Genomic DNA, 6,611 nt, shown 5'->3' on the forward strand with positions numbered 1-6,611 from the left:
AGGCTTATTTTACAAAAGCACAGTGTTTTTCTTGTCATTTTAAAATGGTATTAGCGCCATCAAATACGCTGTCCTGATAGCAGACACTGTAATCAAAGTGCATAAACTGGAATTTTATTTATTTATTTAAAAAAATATATTTTTTTATTTATTTTACAACGTTTTAGTGTTTGTAAAAAGCCCAGCTTCTAACACCATTCGGCTTGCCACAGGATACCGTAAAAAACGCTGTTGTGATAGCATACATGCATTATTTACGGCGTTTTCCTTGTGGTATAATGAGCCATGCCTGCAGCCAGTAATATTGAACTGTTCTCACTAAATCAATGACGAACAGAACCAGACCAGACCACAGATCGTGCCTGTGAACTGATAGGAAATACTAAGTAACTTTTTGTATATTTTCCTCTCCACAAACATTGATCATAGGCTGATTCCACATCTTTATAATACTTGTAAAGGTAAATGTTATTGATAATTATTTAACAATTATAAACCATAGTTTCTATATCATTTACTACCCAAATACATTTTCTGTATATAAATAAGTGTTAGTTTAAAATATTCCATTAGCTTTCAGTAATTTAATTTCCAATACAATAAATCATACATGATAATGGAAGTCAGAAAGTGTGTAAAAGCTGTGCAGCTACAGAAGATGGAAGCAATGGTCATTATAGATACGACCGCTGGTTCGAGTCCCGCTCCAAATTGATTCTGGTATATGGAAAGTTTATTAGCTGTTTAACAAACAAATATATGGTGACGCATTGCTTCCACACATATTATTTTTCCTACTCACATCATAATACTATAATGTTATGTAGTTAAAACAACATATTTTCTCATAATAATGATATGTTATGTCATTAAAATGACATAATTATCTCCTTAAAATGACATATTCCTTTCTCAACATTATGTCATAAAAACAATATGATTTTTCCCATTATAGATTACATAATGTGAACAAGCTAAGCCATTGTCCGCATTGCTCTCACCGCAATTATGACATAAACAAGCATCTGCACGCTGCTGTAATTATAAAAATACATGTATGTATTGTATGTATTGTAATATTTTTACCAAAATGTCATGCTTATTATGATTAATCTCCAGTCTTACTACAATATGCTATACAACTGCATTCAGAGCCAGAGGATATGACTCGTTTAATTTTATTAAATCAAACCAGTATTTTTTTTTTACAATACCGACTCTTGGATAGGAATATTTCTTTATTTGAGTGATTCTAGTTTGATTTAAAGAAAAATCTAAATACTAACAAAAAATAAATGAAAATAAATGACAGTTTGATTTTATTATTATTATTGTTATGATCACTATAATTATTATTTCGTTCTGTCTGAAGAACAGAAAAACAAGAATAAAGCTATATTTTTTGTATTTTTTTGTTTGTGGTTAAAAAAAAAAATAGCTTATGCATTTTTCAACTCAGCCTGTCTTTTCTGATTGTCCTATCAAGAATAATAAGACTACATCTGATGTACGGCCCTGAAAATTAGTCACAACATTTATTCATATTGTTTGGCTGTTACAGCTATATTTCTTGCATCTCATATGAAGAGCAACATTTCACTTCTCGGGTCAGCAGCGTCTAAGCTTCTTATCTGCATTGTACTCGCAACACACCCATGCTCAGTGCAGCCTATATTTCTTATAAAGCCTGGAATTTAACTCAGGCCGGAAAGAAGATTTAAGGTGTCGTGCGGCTCGATTCAGGTAAAGATAGGAATGTATAGTCAATAATATATCATAATCAGAATAAAAATGGGCCTTATGCCACCCACGCATGTGAAAGAAATATTAAAGCATGGTCTAAGCTTTTTTTATAAAATAAGCTGTTTTTCATAAAATAAAAAAAGAAAAACATCTTTGAATGTGGACATCAAAAGTTGCCATTTTTCTGATTTTCATCAATTTAAGCCATTTCACTGAAACAATTTGTTCAGTTTTCCCCAATAGGCGACGTGAATTTGAACAAGAGTTCATAATCAGCTTTCGATGTCCCACATTCTCAGTTTTGCTTGGATAATTCTGGGGTCAGAAACTCCTAATCGATCTTTTAGCTCTGCATAACTCGCCATTTTCAAACATCAAAGAGAGAGAGAAGAAAGAGAGGAGAGGAAAAAAGTACTCTTGCGGCAAAAGACGACATCACCTCCGCTTCAAAGTTATGCCATGCATCCTAGGTTGAGGTGATAGTATTACGTATTGAAGATAGTCAAGACGATATTAGGCTCATTCTTCTATTAATGTATTTTAATATCATTATTCGTTGGCCTACTTTAATGCGGCTATAAAAATGCTCCGCTATTCCATTTCAGCACTGCATTTCAGGCTTGCCCGTGCTCGCAAAAGATGATTTGAGCCTGTAGTTGGTGAGAAGTGTCCATCTACAAACAGACATACATCATCTGCAGATTTAAGGTATTTCATTGCACTTTAACAGGTAATCTGATATGAGCAATATTTAAACGAGCTCTCACTAACTGAGTTTAATGCCACAGTTATGTTAGAACGCATTTCATTTTCTTTTCTGTGGTGGTGCGTCGGTCTCATCGTGAGGCACATGGTCTGGAGCGCGTTAGACCATTGCATCAGTTCAACTGAACATTACTCTAAATATATGAACTTACCTCTTTTGAATACTTTATATTTAACGCATTCATTTTATGTCCATATTCGAGTTAAATTGTTGGACTTAAATCTACTATTGTTTTTCACTGTTGACTGATTTTGCAGAACATTTAGACTGATAACTTCGGTGCGCAGATGCAGCAAATTTGTCACAGGACAAGCGAGATGACAATAGTGCCTGACTACATGAACTGGCGGTTTTAAATATATAGTGTTATATTTAACGTCAGTTTATCAGTACGTTTGAAAGTATATATTTTTTCAATTATCAGTGATTCCATAGGATCTCTCTCGTGCACCTGCATGGTTTAAAATGGCAATGACAAGAATAAAGAGTCTCTCTCTTACTCCACCCATGCACGATTACATTGTCGATTTGTATCATCTATCACGTGCTGGCAATATGACGATTTGACAATGACCATATCGCTGATTCATGGCACTTAATTGAGGTACATTGGCACAGGAAATTCAATTTCTTTTCCGTACGCTTAATTTTCAAATACAATGACTGCACCAATAATTTCTGACTTGTTATCGGAAGCAGCCCATTGGATTTGTTAAACAATTATGCAAGTAATCCTAATAGCGTCTACCCTTGTAGACAACCAAATTGTTCTTAGAATTGAACTCCCTGTCAGGCGCTGCAACAGTGCTCCCGGTTGAGCCAACTTTCACCTTTTCCGCTCAACTACCAGCAAAGCTTACTTATATGACGTTGTGAGTATTAAACTCCTGCCAGATACTGCAAGAGCTTTCCCGGTTAAGCAATCGTGGCCTTTCCATCTGACTACCAGTGAAGCTTACCCGTTCATGCTGTGGATATTGAGCTCCCATGTGATGGCGGCCAGAGCCTCCTGGCTACACAACCTTACCTTTCTCTCTTACATCAGTGAGGCTACCCGTTCAATGCAGTGAGTATCGAGCTCCCTTCAGATGTCAGGGAAAGCCTACTAGCTAATTAGCTGACTTTTTCAGTAAAAAAAAAAAAAAAAAACTCCTTCACTGTCTAGCCAAATACTGGCCATTCAACTTTAGCCTTCTGTCTTATGATCGGAGAGGCTTTCCCGTTTAATGACGTGAGTATTAACCTCCCATCAGACTTCGGCAAGAGCCTCCTGTCTAGACAACATTACTTTTTCCTTTCTACGGTCGGCGAGGCTTACACATTCAACGCTGTGAGTAGTGTGCTCCTGTCAGATGTCGGCGAGAGTCTCCCGGCCAGACAACTTTTTTCATCCTATGGTCAAAAAGGCTTACCCATTCGATGCTGTCAGTATTGCGCTCCCATGGGATACTGGCGTGAGCCTCCTGGCCAAACACCCTTACCTTTTCCTCCTAAGGTCAGTGAGGCTTAACCGTTTGATGCCTTGAGTATTGAGCTCCCATCGTAAGCCAGCGAGAGCCTCCTGGCTAGACAACCTTACCTTTTCCTTTCTACGGTTGGCAAGGCTTACCCGTTAAATGCTTTGAGTATTGAGCTCCCATCAGATGCCGGAGAGAGCCTCCTGGCTAGACAACCTTACCTTTTACTTTCTACGGTTGGCGAGGCTTACCCGTTCGATGCCTTGAGTATTGAGCTCCCATCGGACGCTGGCGAGAATTAGTCTTGGCCGCTGTCCTTTCCGCGATTGCTTTTTTGGGGGATACTCTAGGTTCGGGTCATTCCCGAGCTCAGAGCCCTTACCCGGATAGCATGCCAAATATGCATTATAAATACTTCAGCTAATTATATGTAAGTGTAGACTCATGAAATGAAGTTTCATAACAAGGTTCGGAGGAGCACGTCAGATACTTAGCTTAATTAGCACAGGTGTAGCACACTTAATCAACACTAGGGTATAAATACAGCTGACTTACCTGTCTCCATTGCTGGTTCATCAGTATCCCCCCTCCACCTAAAGTTCATTTTACACTTTTATATACGTGGGGGTGGTGAAGGTACTCTAGGTTCGGGCCATTCCTGAGCTCGGAGGCCTTCCCCAGACAGCACGCCAAATACGCATTATAAATACTTACAAATACGCATAATAAATACTACATATAAGTGTGAACTCGTGAAATGTGTTTATGTATTTATGGATGTGTGTTGTGTGTGTGTGTGTGCTCTTTTTTGTGACATATCAGGATACAACTCTGTATAATGACATGGCTATGACACAGGCATTACAAGGAGAGGGTGACTTATGAGGACATAACCCATGTCCCCATTTTTCAAAACACTTATAAATCATACAGAATGAGTTTTTTTTAGAAAGTAAAAATGCACAAAGTTTCCTGTGAGGGTTAGGGTTATGTGTAGGGTTGGTGTATGGCCATAGAATATACAGTTTGTACAGTATAAAAACCATTACACCTATGGGATGTCCCCACTTTTCACAAAAACAAACGTGTGTGTGTGTGTGTATATAATATTTAATAATTAATAAATGTCCCACATTAACTTAAAATGTCCCACATACCAAAACAAGTGGTTAGCGTTATTTCAAAGTACATTTCAACCATCTCTGTTTTTTCTTAAATCGTGTTATATTGTTATTGGACATAAATGCAGGCGATCCGAAAACACGGAGGAACATCGTACTTCGCGAGTTACCCATCGCATGTTGGTAGAGGTGTGTACCACAGATTTCTTTGCTGATTGCGAAAAGTGATTGGTAAATGGTTTGCCAGAATATACCCTGTTTTTTAGAGATTTTACACATTTTTCTGATGTGAATGCCATGCATTAGGTGCGTTAAATCACAAATGTCAGTACAATTTAAATGAATTAAATTAAAAATTGTAAGCATTTAGCAGACGCTTTTATCCAAAGCGACTTAAAGTGCATTCAGGCTATCAATTTTTACATATCATGTGTTTCCCGGGAATCGAACCCCCAACCTCGCGCTTAACAATGCGGTGCACTACCAAATGAGCTACAGAAACACTATTAATTCACTACAGGAATTAAAGATTGTTTAAAGCAGTGGTACTCAAAGTGTGGAATGAGTAACATTTAGTGGTACTCAGGCTCTCTCTAGTAGCCTGGTAATACCAGACTCTGCTACTTCACTTTGCTTCGTAGACAGAGTCTGGAATGGCATAATAGAGAAGTGTTTTCTCTCTCGCTAGGGGGCGCTTGTCTGAAGTTTAAAATCATTGGTTACCGTAAGCCAATCAGATACATTTAGTTATGACGTATGTTATGCTGTACAGCTGCATCGAAGCACAGACATCATGCATAGAACTCAAATCTATGATTGAACTTCCGCTGTAAACCTGTTGTAAACACATGATGATGCGAGCGAAATACCGGAGTGAACATGGCTGTAAACGACTTTTGCAGATTATGCGAAGTTAATCTACGCATCTACGTCATGGCTCTCAGCCCGCCCTCTGTTCGTTGATTGGCCCGGCTGTTTCCAGACCGGTGGCAAACAGAAAGCTCTGACGCTGTATCAGACTGAGTACAGAAGCGAAATGAAATTGAGCGGAAGTAGGAAGTCTGACGTAGTCAGGCTATCTCTCTAGTGGTATGTAGAGGAATTAATAAATAAACAAATGAATTTTAATACATTTTCATTTGATCTTTGAGTATAGTTTTTTTCATTTTGTGTTGTTGTTTACAGTACAGTTTTTATTTCACTTTTGGTACAACACATTTTAATTTAATTATTAACTTTTTATTATTTTTATTTACCAGTATGTAAGCACAGTACAGTGTTAATGTTCAAACTGTGTAATTTCAATGTTGAAGTAGCTGACACAATAAATATTCTAATTAGGAATAAATCTGCCTTGTGTTAAACTGTGCAGAGCTGTAGCTGAAAAGTTATAACTACTACACTGCTGAAATTTAATGTTGGTCATTATGGTGATACTTAGAGAGCCAGATATTTTCTGAAGTGGTACTCTGTATAAAAAGTTTGAGAACAATTGGTGTTACGGATCACTCAAGAGACAGAGGA

The sequence above is a fragment of the Carassius auratus genome, unplaced genomic scaffold (genome assembly GCF_003368295.1).
Source record: "Carassius auratus strain Wakin unplaced genomic scaffold, ASM336829v1 scaf_tig00216111, whole genome shotgun sequence".
In the NCBI taxonomy this organism is placed as follows: Eukaryota; Metazoa; Chordata; class Actinopteri; order Cypriniformes; family Cyprinidae; genus Carassius; species Carassius auratus.